The sequence below is a fragment of the Dromaius novaehollandiae genome, chromosome 3, assembly GCF_036370855.1.
Source record: "Dromaius novaehollandiae isolate bDroNov1 chromosome 3, bDroNov1.hap1, whole genome shotgun sequence".
Lineage (NCBI taxonomy): Eukaryota > Metazoa > Chordata > Aves > Casuariiformes > Dromaiidae > Dromaius > Dromaius novaehollandiae.
The window spans coordinates 75173982-75187499 of NC_088100.1; the positions used below are offsets into that span (position 1 = coordinate 75173982).

The 13518-nt window shown below is 43.4% G+C and overlaps 1 long non-coding RNA gene across 1 annotated transcript; it reads right to left on the reverse strand.

Annotated features, from left to right (window-relative positions):
• Nucleotides 1-16: 16 nt before the first annotated feature.
• Nucleotides 17-11458, reverse strand: LOC135327889 (uncharacterized). The gene is made up of 2 exons (XR_010388443.1): nucleotides 10982-11458; nucleotides 17-388 (listed from the first exon to the last, which is right to left on the reverse strand). It is a non-coding gene; the product is annotated as an uncharacterized LOC135327889 (long non-coding RNA).
• Nucleotides 11459-13518: the final 2060 nt, after the last annotated feature.

The window sequence follows — 13518 nt, forward strand, 5'->3', positions numbered from 1 at the left end:
TACCACAGCATCAGCCTGAAAACACTTTTGTCCAGAGGTGAATTTTTCCTTAATGGAATAAACAGAAATATCAGTAAGTGTCTTGCCTTTGCTTCTTCCTGCGGAAGGGTTGCTCAGAGAGCCCAGCAAGGGCAGAAATCTGACATGTCCTCAAAAGAGCCCAGTGACAAATGCGAAGTGCTCTCTGGAGTGACTCAGAGCCCAGACCCAACCAAACCGTGCCAGCTCTTTCAGTTTACTTTCAGTGAGCACAAGCCTTCCAGAGGTAAAAAAGGAGAAACTTCACAGAAACCATTGCTTCAAGTTCAAATTTGACCTTCCTGATGTTCTCCGTTCCTTTGAGTCACACTGGTAGAGCTTTTGCCTCTTTCTCCAAGTCACCATCAACCTGGGTTGATAGGAGATGAAAGTTAGCTCTTTGAATTAAGATGACAGGCAGAGACCTTGAAACATGTTCCTGAAAGCCCTGATTTCAGTGCAATGACTGCAAATTTTTGTATCAAAATTGTCCATCTATTGCAGCTAATCAACCTTAGTCAGAATATTTTCTCATGTTTCACATTTGCTCTACGAGCCAGGGAAGAGTTCATTGCTGATAATGAAACATACCAAATGTGTTTCATCTTGGGTAATCCGAGGTCATACCTTACAGCATAGTTCACCAGTGACTTTTTTAACCTGTTCAATAGTTGCATCCCAAATCATAAGTCATGATCTCATTAAAAGGTGGGAACAAAATGCCCCTTAGAAAACATCATCAATGTAATAACTGTAGATATCATATTGAGACATGAAAACACTATGTTGATCACTGTAATATAAATCTCTAAACACATTAAGAGATAGGAAAAGAAAGTTGAAATAAGTTGCTGAGGACCAATGGATGCACTGTGAGATGTTACTAGAAAAGACCTGACAAAAGCACTTAGTAGGCATTGCAATAAATGCACAAAGATGAAAAGAATATACTTCAGGAGCAGCAGACACATGATAAAGGTAAAAGTGTTGAATACAATCAAATTTCAATGTGGGCAGTGGTTGAAATGGGGCAGTCCATGCCAGCGGTCCATGCTGACACTTTAAAGAGACATACGGGTGCTTTCTTCTGAGGAGACACAGCTGGAACAGACTAATAACAGGACTTCAGAGTTTCTCTATCAGGATTTCTCAGTATTCAGGTTGATGGTTTTGACTTTCTGTTTCAGTCACTGAGGATAGGTGCAAGCTATCAGTCAGTAGATACCTTATGTCAGAAAAGATCTCATTCCAACAGTTTGGCAGTGAGTCATTAGTATGTTTGTGATGCAGCTGACATTTATTTGTATTCAAATGTCTTATTTAGTTTAAAGATCTTCCCTCCCCCCCCCAAATAGGGATTAAAGTATGACCACTTTACTTCTTCAGTAAAATCTTTTCTTAGAAACACATTCATAAGTCTAATGCCTGATTGAACTTTTAGCCAGGCTTCAGACAACCCAATAAAAAAGAAATCCAAATGTTAATAACAAATGGCTTTCTGTCCAAATGTTAATAACAAATAGCTTTCTGTCAGCTAGAGAGCATTTAAGACAAAGCAGGTCCTGTCTACTATACTGCACACAGAATGCCCTAGAAGTCCAGTGCTTGATATCTTCATATCCCCACACTGCCATCTCTCTAGAGAGGACATCATCTGTCCAAAAGTGCCACCTTTTCAGCTCTAGAGCTGAAAGAAACCTGACAGGCTTTTTTTTAAGACTGTTATGTTTTGAGGCAACAGGAATAATTGTTTGGCAAGTATGCTCTCCAAAATGTGTGGATAATTCCTATACAGTAAAAATGAACCATAAAAATTGTACTGTACCAAGAGGAAAACTAATAAAACAGATCTTGCACAGAGGAGCCAAGCTAAATGCATCTAACACTCTTCAGGAACCTGCCCTGTTTCAGCTCCCATTGCCCAAATGGCAGGATGGTGCTGCACTTGACAAAACCCTGAATGGTTAAGCTGAAAACCTAAAATATTTCAGATGTGCTTGGTAGCGAGCACCATTCCTTTTTCTAGGACAAGTACTGATGCTGCCTCCATCATACGGCTTTGTCTCTAGAGCACCACATTTATTCACAGGCTCCTACACAGGTACTCTCTGAATGGGGTTTCAGCTCCTGTCCTGCCAAGGGCTTTGGCAAAGACCATGTGAGGAACAACCCCATGGCTAGTAAATGCTGTCACCAGCATATGCCATGCCTTGAGGACAGTACCTGAACTATATACCTCAGTACATATCACTCCTCCTATGCACCCTTCCCTGGTAAGATGGGTCCCAGGTGTCCTGGTAAATAAGGGGCAAAACGCAAGGAGTTGTGTAAGAGGAGGAGGAAGGAAGGTGCTCGAGCACAGAAGATCTTCATTGGTTCAGTCACTGTCAGACACATAGGCCAAGTATGGGAGAAGTGAGGGTGTCACAGCCTCCGCGCCAAGCTGTGGGGCAAGCAGCACTACACCCCCCTGAACTCCCATGAAGGACAGCCCACATGTCACTCCCCCTGCCAGTGAGGAGCTTTCCCTCTGTGCCCTGCACACAGACGAAGTCACACTTCTCACATACTAAGGCACAAGAAAAAGAAAGTGCCCTCTCTGTTTATTTCTAAAATCTCTAATGTGCTTTCTCTGGCCAGTTTCTTTCCTTGCCTACTGTCTTTGCACTTCTTTATATCCCTTCAAATGAAAAAAAAATCCTCAAGGTCACCATCCTGCCAACCCCTCCAGGGAGTCTCCACCTTCCCTCCTAGCTTCCTTCACAGACCTCACTTCCACTCTCCTGGTGACTGTAGGAGTCCAAACATCTGCGCCGGTCACAAATGCTGCACTTAAACACTTACAGCCTGGCTTGAGCTCATCCAAAGGGTTCAACAAGCAAAGCTTTGTGTGGAGTTTAACACATAAGGTGAGGCGAGTGAGGTCTGAAGTCCCCTCACTAGAGGTTTCTACCCTTGTAAAGATGACAGTGGACCCACAGCTTGTTTCACAGCTGAAGATGCACTGGTGCCCAACCCACCTGCTGCTGCACTTCATCTTTGCAGCCCCTGGCAAGTTAATCTGAACCATCTGGCTGCTGCCATCTTCTAGCAGCCACACATTTTCAGCATATTTTCTTGTCGTTGTCGGTGCTTTGTTCTGATGTCTTCAAGAAAACATCTGCCCTGAGAATTCTCCCTTTTATATCCTCTTTAAAATATGACACCATCTACTCTTTCTTAAAATCTCTTCCTTGATCCCATCACTGACTGTCCTCTCAGTGACCTCCCATTTCTCAAGAAGATACCTGAGGAGGGTCGTTCATTCTTTTGCTTCTCATAACACAGTATCCTGCACTGTTTTGATCCAGGGGTCTGCTCTGTCTACAGCAGAGAAACGCCTCTCCTTTAGCGAATGCCTCTTCTCTTTGCTGTCGAACAGTTTCTTGGCATTTGTACCGTCTTTGAAAGCATGCCCACAGACTGTCTTTCCCTGCACTGGTCCAGTTCTAGGCTTACAGTCCTTGGGTTCTTGCATCCTAACAAACCATTTTCTCTTCTGCCTTAAAGCCCACCTGCGCCAAACACCCAGACATAACCACTCTTGAATCTTCACTGTCTGCTTTTCCCCTTTGTCATCTTTTTTTTAAACTCCTTTTCCTCTGGGTACATTCCACGTTTCTTTTGCTGCTCTGAGTCACACTTCGCCACATGCTGTCTGCATTTACTTTGCTCCATTTCAGCCTCGTTTGGCTCAATCTGTCAAAGCCAAAGGTGCTTCTTTTCAGCAACAGTGGGATCCACAAGAAGTTCCTAATCCCTTATTGCCTTTCTCATTCCAGATCCCCAATTTGCCCCTGCTCTCTAAAATCTCCATGAGATTTTTGCCTTGAGACATCCTTCTCCTTCTGCATGACTTATTTTGGGGTTAAAAAACAAACCTATTTCTGCAGTCACTCTGCCACTGATGACATTTTTTTTTATTGTCTTAGCCCCTCCTTTCCATATATCTGCCCAAAGTTCAGCTTTCCTATACATCAAAAAATGTCACTTCAGGTGTGTCCACAGCTACAAGAAACATAATCAATGATTCTACAAGCTCCTATTGCTATAGTGGCCTTTGCTTTTTAAAACATCCTAAGATTTTTCCCCTGTTAACGTTATGGTCATCATCTTTAACCTCCTTGCTGTCACTTGACATCACTGTCCTCTCAGTATCTGTAGTGTCTTGTTCTCATTTGGGTGACTGCATTTTCTGTCAGTGTCTTCCAAGAGGAAGTTATTCCTCACACTACTATGCCAGCAGTTTTCACATCTCTCTGAAAATATTGTCTCATTTTCTCATGCCTCTTAGCTCCTCTCTCTCTTCTTGCTATTTTAGCCACATTATTGTGTAATTTTACTCTGCAGCATTATGCACTTAAAGATAAGAGGGAATATTCTCAGTCAAATGTTAGTGACATCAAAAACAGATCCAAAGAGAGAGACAGGAGTGATCACTGCTGCCTTGCTCACCCTGAGAAGCCCCATCTGTAGAGATGACTTCTTGCTTCCAAGAAGGTTCTTTTAAAAATAACTTGGCTTTCAAGCCATGGGCTGGGCAACAGAAATTTGTATATTGTCAGATACACTTGAATGGAAAGCTGAACTGAAATAGTTGTAAGTAGAGGTAAGCTGTCTGTAGTACTTGGCATGGTGGTTTTGATTAGAGCAGTGTGTGGATGATGTAATATATCAAATACTTCAAGAGTCAGTCTATAATAGATTTCACTTCTTTGCTTTCCTCCAGGCTAAGCAGCTTTTCCCTTAATGACCAAACATGGCTTTAAACATCCTGAGTATCTCTGACATGGATTTGGGATCCCAACAGGACCCCTGGGAGGACCCTACTCTGTAAACTGCTTGTCTCTTCTGCCTATGTTCAGGATTTGTCTGGTCCAAAGAGCTCATTTATCCTCAAATGTCTTTCTTAATGCCTTCTTCCTAATTAGTGATGAACCGCTATACAAACACATTGCATTTGGGGACATGCTGCCCTCAGGACAAATCAAGAGCAGAAGTCCAGATTTACTGCAGTCCTACTAAGGCAGTGATGCTTTCCGTGGAGGCAGAGCACCAATCATCTCTTTCCTGGCAGGCTCCACTGATTTTGGCACGTGCTGTTCAGTTCTCTTTCCCCCTTTTGCTCAGAAGCACGTGGCTCACCCTGGCAGCAGAGGATGCCGAGGGCCTCACATCCACATCAGCAGAAACTCACCCTCGGCATACCCTGTATCATGCAATGAAGAGGACTTGTATGACCAGCAGCTTGTGGTGCTGCTGCTCTCACAGACAGCAAACGTGCATCCCTGGCCATATCAGGCACACAGGATGAGCCTCAACTCACTTGCTTTTTAGCTTTTGCAGGGAAGGCAGCTGCAGCTGAGCTTGCAGCCGCAGATGCTCTTGGAGAGAAAAAAGTCCCTTAAAGGTACATATCCACCTGATGTATTTCAGGCATCTCCTTTAAGATTTGATGAATTCCACACTTGCAGTGTCTCTTTCCCTAAACAAGGAAGTTTAGACATCTAACACTGTGGGACAGTCTGTAATCCATTGCCATTTGTCTGCAGCTACTTCCCCCAGGAGATGAGCCCCCAGCACTGGGATAGCACAGGGGCTGTAATTCTGTGGGAGAATATCTGATACAGGAGCAAAAACACTCCTGAGCACTTGGGAGGCTTTACATGATTGCTCTGATACCCTTCCCTAGGCCCCTGCTACGGCCAGCTTCAGAATGGCTTTACTGGACCTTTAGTATGGACCATTCTCATCATTCTTATGATGCAAACTGCCCCTCATTAAGCCCATTCAAATGTGTTCAAAATGGTTTTATCACAGCAGACTTCATACTGAATCAGGTATCAAGTGGTCATGCAGCTCTAGTCCGTGCTAGAGCTGGTGCCGCCCGTGCTCCTGCAGGCAGGCAGCAGTAGTGTGATTCTGCACAAAGCACAGAACTGGCGTAACTGCTGAATGGGAAATGCTGCATAACTCTCCAGAAGCAGGACCATATATACACACCAGGTGATGATCCATTTTGTACTGCTGTTCGTTTTGGCAGTTCACAGATGTGTTCACAGCAGTGATGACAGTGGAGCTGCAGCCTAATCCCCACCAGAAGGTGAGTATGTATCAACCTCTGCAGGAGGCTCTTCAAGGGAAATTAGGTTATGAGGGCTATATTGGTAGTTTGAGCTTAGTAAAAGCTTTTGCCTGCAGGATCCTCAGCTCACAGCTGAACAAAGCATCTGTCCATTTACTTTACCCAACAAATGGAAGCACAGGAGATATTAAACTTGTCAGTGGTACTTCATACTCTCAGGCTGCTTTGCAGATGATGACCTGGCATGCCCACCTTACCAGCTGCTTACACCACGTACGGGGGGTACCCAGGCTAAGCAGAGCAGAGCATGGTCAGCACCTCCTCCTCTCATACCTGCCTCCCTCTGGACTCCCAGCAAAATGCATGGCCTGACACATAGTTTGGACATCAGAGAGTGGCAGTTGCTTTGTATGCCCCTGGGTATTTCATACCACCAATGGTTCCATACACTGAAGAGAAAAAGATTATTAAAATGAATTGTGAAAGCTATTTCCCCATGCACAAATACCTTACTGTTATGTTACAGCCAGTTCCTGATAAGAACAGTTAATATTAATCCTGTTTACCAAGGAGGATTCATCCACTTGAAAAGGAAGAAGACTTATTCCCAGTCCTCCTCCACAGCTTAGCTTTGTGTCCAGATTTTCTCATCTGTCATGAAGAAAGCCACCAAGACTGCCACAACTGCTGAGAAAGCCATTAATGTTTTGGATCCAGATTGCCAATATAAAGAAATAAATCACTTTTTCCAAAGGTTTAAGAGGAATAGAAATCTGTCTTGCTACCACCTAAAGCAGGGGATCAAGAAAAAACCTTGCCCAGCATCTGTCAAAATATACACTATAGTGAGTACTAAATGATCCATTTTATATGCAAAGACACAGCCTGGGCCCATGTCACTCCCCAGCTTTTCCATACTTCTTTCTTCCTCCACAGTTCAGCCTGCTACCTTGAACATGAGATTGACGACTGTGGTCCACCCCCTCCAAGCATAGTTTCACAGGCTTCCTCCCCCTGCAAGAAAATACGTGACAAAGCCCCCAGGATTTGTCTTATGGCAGAAGCACCAAAAGAGCATATTTTGAAGGTCAAGATGTGTTGCTTGGAACAGCAGTTGCTCTGGCAGCTGTGGGCACATGGCCACATTGGCATCGCTCAGCAAAAGTCTAGGGCTGATCTGTGGCAGGAGAATTATCTTTCTGCATCTGGGAGCCCTGTTCCTGCAAGTCATCTGGCCCTGATTAAGGAAAGCATTGTAGCATATTAGGGATACCCGTTAGCATCTTAGGCTCCCAGACAAAGTAATTCTTTTCTTTGGACATTATTTAAATGCACACTTAAATCTAAGTGTGTTTACACATAAGGTGCATGTGCAAGTGCTGCTCTCCCAAACTGAGATTTATTCTTGTCTCTACAGCATGCTGTGTTGTATATTGACACACAGGAAATATTAGCACTCCTGGACAGTATTTGGGACTCAGAGACACCATAGGAACAGCAACAGGCTTGAACAGCTTCCTGACTTTGAATAAGAAACAAAGTATGTCGATTCAGTTTATCTTCTGAAAAACCACACCTCAGGAGGAGACTGCTGGGCATAACTACATTAGGGCAGTGCAGATGCTATTTGAATGCAGAATCCTAGAACACCAGCTGTGGGACCATGGGTGTCAGAAATTATAATCTTCGAGACAATAAGAAGAAATCAGTGATTTTTTTCTTTCCTCTTTCCATTTGCATCTAGCTCATCAATATTCTCATGAATCTTCCTGGAGATTCACCAGGAACAATTCCAGAGGGGTTAATCCTCATCATTTTTCTGGATCCAAGTAAATCTAGCATCCACTGCCCTCATCACTAACATATGTTAAACAGTGCTAAATATATCTTCTTATTGCAAATTGCGTATAATTTGACTTCTTTCATTGTTCTTCTGTGGGCACCGATACTTGCTTTCTGCTCTGAATTTGTCATGGATTAACTAGAGCTCATCCAGAGAAAGCAAGTAAGTGATGTACAAAATAATCTATCAGAAAATGTTACCAAAGAATGTCAGCAGGTGGGTCCCATGGGTAATAAAGAGAGTTACAACCATGTCTAAAATGGGGGAAATGTTGCAATTCTTGCCACTGTTTGCTGCACAACTTGGCTTCTGAAAATATTGGCAAACAGAAATTCAGCATTGCCAACTTTTGCAATTGTATTATGAGTGGCTGATATGGAACATTTTAATGAAGTCCCCACTTCTAAGAGCATCTGGAATAGACAAAGATCTCAACTTTCATTTTGTATTAAAAAACTGTGTTTCTAACACACATAGTTAGAAAAGCCTGGCAAAACATGAGTGTCATCTCATCTAGTTTTACTCTCTGAAACTTAGACCTCTAGTTTAGGCAGGTCATCCAGTTTTCTCAGTATTCAATGAGAGCAACTGGTTCCTCCAAAGAATAACCTGCCTCCAGAGATCAGTCATGGCTAACTCATAGGATGCTGTTGTGAGTCTGCAGAGACCCCAGTTTTGAGAGGCATGAATTGTGCCCCATGTACTAGAATGCGATTTAGAGGGACACATGATCTCTTTTGTTTTTTAATTCTCTTTTTTTCCCCCCTGTTTTCTGGAAGCAGTTGAAATAAGTCCTAATGCTTTAAAAGTTCCCTTAAAAAAATCATAGTGGCTGTTTAGTGTTCAAGAATCTTTTGAGTAAGTCCGACCTGTCCCCCTAAGTCCTCCTAGTCCACCTGTCTTTCCCTCATCTGCCTGTGAACATATCTCCTCTGTTTTTGCAGCCTGTTTTCTTCTAGTTCTAGTTTCCCTCTTCCAGAAACCAGGGAGAGGTAGTTCCCCCCCACACCAAACAGGAAAATGACTGTATACAAGGCATTTTCAAAGGGCTGATTGACACTTGCAGCAGCTTAGTTGGATCCAGAATCCAACCATTTTCTTCCTTTACATCCCTGATGATGGTGCTTACCCCTCCCCAAGCTGGGAAAACACTGTGACCGGGATCTGAACATGGATCTTCCACTGCAGCTGTAATGTAACTTTAGACTCTTGTCACATAGATAAAACACACCATCCAAATTGTAGCTGTGTTAAGCGCAGTGTCATATGCTAGTGAGAGCTAAGAGAAACAAGGACCAGCGGTCTGGCTAGAATGAGTGCTTAGCATGGTAGAGACTCAAAAGCAATAAGCCAAATGGCAACAAAAGTTGCATAAGATAGGATTAGAATTGTTTATACTGCTGCCAGAAAAATGTTATATATCCCCAGAAGGCTTGTTAGAGATGGGGAAGTTTGATGCTGGCTGGAAATATTGTATTAACAGAGGGAAATTCATGTTCTGGAGAAGAAAATTACTGTGTTACGTGAATTTAATAAAAAGTTATTTGAAATGCAAGCATACTGTAGGGTATCATGGGCAGGGTAGAAGTGACTTTGAAAGAAGTGATACTTAAGGAAACCTAGCATATGCCCTCACTTTTAAGACAGTGATTCAAAATGGAAAAACAACAGACAAGCTGAAATATAACTTTCCATGTAGAAATATATCTTTCCATGTAAGAGGCAGACATGGAAGTTCCAGAAATATATTACTGGGGGAGCAGGTTGTGCCATGTGAGGGGGAGGAAGAAAGGAATTATTTCATAGTTTGAAAGCCCGAAGTCTACATTGCGAATGCTTTCTCAGAACTCCAAAAATCTGTCCCACAACCCATGCTGATGGGCTATGTGACTGGGGAACACAGAGTTTATGCTTCAAATGCTCAACACATTGCATTTAAAGAAACAATATGGAACAAGAAAAACGTCACCAGAATGTAGGCAGAAGGCGGCTATGTAGAGACCAAGAACAGGAAAGCACAGCAACCTTTCTTTTTTTGAGCTAGAAAAGTAACCACACTGTTTTTAGGGTGAAATATTTGAAACGCCACCATTAGGCATCTGCTGTAGAAGGGAAGCAAGCCTAGGAGGAAGAGAAATAATTAAAAAAAAAAACTAATAGGGGGAAAAAAAACTATTACTTGTACTAAATCAACCAGGTTTCCTCAAGATAAGAGCTCTTTCTTTAGGACAACTGAAGTGACTAGTTTTGTCTTGTGCATTGTAAATACCCTGGTGACTGCAAAGACTCTGGCACAAAGGCCCACCTTCAGAGGCAGGATGGGGGAGTGGGTTTGAACACCTGAAAGGGGAAAAGTGAAGCAAGCATAGCCTTCCAGCTTCCTGGGCAAAGGAGCTAACTGCTCAAACAATAACAAAAAGGCAGAGAGCATCACTCGTCCCATGTCCGTATCCCAAGGGCTAGGAGGAACAAGTCCTGAGAAGTTAAACATGCTCCAGCCATGCAGTCCTAAGTGAGTGAAGACTTTCATTTGTTCACAGGGACTCAGGCCCCAAAACCCCAGAGAGAGGTGAGAGGTTGGACATAGCCTTTACTCATGAATAGCTCTAGGTAACTCATCACTCGGCCCCATGAATTTTGCCCAAACCAGCCTTCAGAGATGTCAGGCTCTTTTTACATAGGGACCTTTCACACCTAACTCTGTGAATCAACCTGCTAGAGAGAAGAGAAAGATCCTCTGGCACTGCGATGCCTCCACCAAGCGTACTTCTTGGGACATCTCGCTCCATGTGCCACTGGGCTGTGCTCAGAGGAGACAGACACAACGTGGTGCAGGCACCCACAGTAGATCCCCAGTGGAGCCTGCTGAGCTAGTAGTGCAGCCTCTCAGAGAAGGATCAAGCACGGCTGAAATGGTAAAACATTCAAGTGCAAAACAGAAGAACCCTTGCAATGGTTGGAGCAACAAAGGTAGCGTATTGCTTGCTGGTACTCACTGGTATATATTGAGCTCAGGTAGCCACCATCCCACAGCCACAGAGTAAGCTGGTAACTGGACATAGAAGAGCAGAAAGTAGAAATGAATGAAGTTCTCTTTCTTCAGAGCCTGCTGAAATCTGCATCTGCACTGTCAGAAATTAAAATGAGAAAGACAATGTCTGCTCTCTGGAAGCGGATCCAGTTTCAGCCAGCACTTCTAATCCCAGCTTGGTTCAAAACTGATTTCCCAGTGAAATAGCCACTGCCAGCAGCAGGCAGAGTGCGGACACTGGCCCCAGAGAGGCACATGCTGCGCAGAATGCAGAAACACTGCTGGGGAAGGTGCTGGAGCCGGAGGCAATATCAAAAGGAGGCAAACAGAGTCTTTGAAACATCCTTCTTTCCAAAGCCAGTGCAGGTCTCCTCAGAGCAGGCTCAGGTCACTGTCCTCGCTGTTCAACAGGAAAACTAGACCATGGGGCAGTGGCAGTAAAAAGCCAAGTGCTGTCATGGGAAGGAACTAGGTTATTGCTGGCAGCTGGGATCAAAGGAGCTTTGTAAGGAAGTAAACCCAAAATACAATTTCAAACTGGGAGGATGAATTCAGGGAGAAGGGGAAGTAGGAGCAAGGAAACTAGGAAGTGACTGGCAAGGTCCCAGGCACACATTTTCACTTCAATTCCAGAAGAAAAGCAGAAATATGCTCCTAAGGGCACATTCAGACCTAGAAGTTACATTATGGTCTACCTATATTGTAGCCAGCAGTAAACAACCTCTATCCATCTAAATTATTTTTCAGTAATCACTGTGTCCAGCACATACTTCCCTAAGGAATCAACACACAGTTAAGAGCAGAATGTGCAGAAACGTGTACGAGGTAAGAAGTAGCAAACAGCAGTGCAGCAGTCAATCTTAAGAAGCTTTTTTCAAAAAGCTTGAAAGTGCTGCGCTCCAGGACCCTGCCCTTAATAGGACTAGCCTGGTGTCTGTGGGTGGTGTCAGAGCCATCCTGACTTTGAAGGACAACTGTGCTGCTAGGCAAGTTTGTTCTGGCACCCAGCTTGCTGGACCTTAACTTAACTGGTGCACACTGTTAGGCCATACCCCTCTGCGCAACCAGGCTTTCCCCTATGGGGAAAGAGTAGAAAACAAAATCATGGCAGGACTTTTACATTCTCAGACTTGATCACTGCTTATAACTATATTCTTTATAACATCGCTATTTAAGGAAGCTAACTAAAGCGGAGAATGGCATGGGGCAAACGCATTTCTGGGCAGTGGAAGGAAAGGTGGTGCCCAGGTGGGGCACTAGGTGGGAAGGCATCGCAAGGATACTGGAAAATGAGTTAAATCTTTCATTCTATCAGGCACAACGTTCATATTTGCTCAGGAAAAATTGCCAAGGAGATCTAAAAGCTCTTCCATAGTTCTGACATTCAGGAAGGGTCTGAGACTTAAAAACAGCAGTGGTATTCATCTTTAGCCACAAAAGGACAAAGCTGTCCCAGCTTTGGCAGGGTTTGTTTCTCTCTTCTTAAAGGGATGACCCTCACTATACCCACACGGGGCTTTTTGGTGGGGAATGAGGAGGAGCACAAGCTATTGCTGGACAAGGAGTAAAGCAAAGAATGCTTTGAAGGGTATCTTTTTAATGTTTTTTACATTATTCTGCTGGCTGGACTGCAATATGAAGCATCTGTTTCTAGCTACAGAACTGCTCATGGAAAATACCCTGGCGACTGCAAAGATTCCCATTCCCTCCCCCCAAGGCCTCCAAAACCACACAAGTGCTGGCTTGCAGGCAACCACTGCTCAGGGCATTTTGACTGTAATCATTGGCATTAGATTTATAAGTAGACTCCAATTATGGCCTCAAATTTATTATTTATGATTATAATGCAGTGATTTATAATGTAAACAAAAGACCTACTGGGTCACAAGACTCTTATTCCTGTGTGTTTCAACTTTTTTCCCCTTTGCTATTTTTTGTTCTTTCACTTTTGGGGGTTTGGTGTTTTGTTTTTTGTTGCTTTTTTGCCAGAGAAGCTGCTTCCTCATAGCTCCACAGTGTAAGGCAAGAGGGAAAAGGCAGGCCAATAGGAAGCAGTGACTCGTTTTGTCTTGCGCACTTAGTTGTATTTAATTTATGAGCTGTGGGCAGACAGTGGCTGCAACACATTCAAGTTTCTTTGGGAAGTAACACAAAATTTTTTTTTAACACAAATTTTCAGTGCCTGAAAATTTTGAAATCTGAATAACAAACTGTCACAGAGTAGAGGCCAGCATCTGTATTGGCATAGCACCTGCTGCATAACTGATGAGCCTCAGTTTCTGTTTATACTCAGTGCTTTTATTACATAAAGAAGACTAAAGTATGAGAACACCAATGAAATAAGAAAAGCCGATGACAATGGATTGCTTGCTTTGAAGGTGTGCACTCTGTACCACACAGTGTAACACCATCTTTGTATCCACTTATCTTCTCTGAACTGGTGAGAAACCTTAAAAGAAAAAGAACAAAGAAACAAGACCTTGGAAGAAAGGAAGAGCTCCT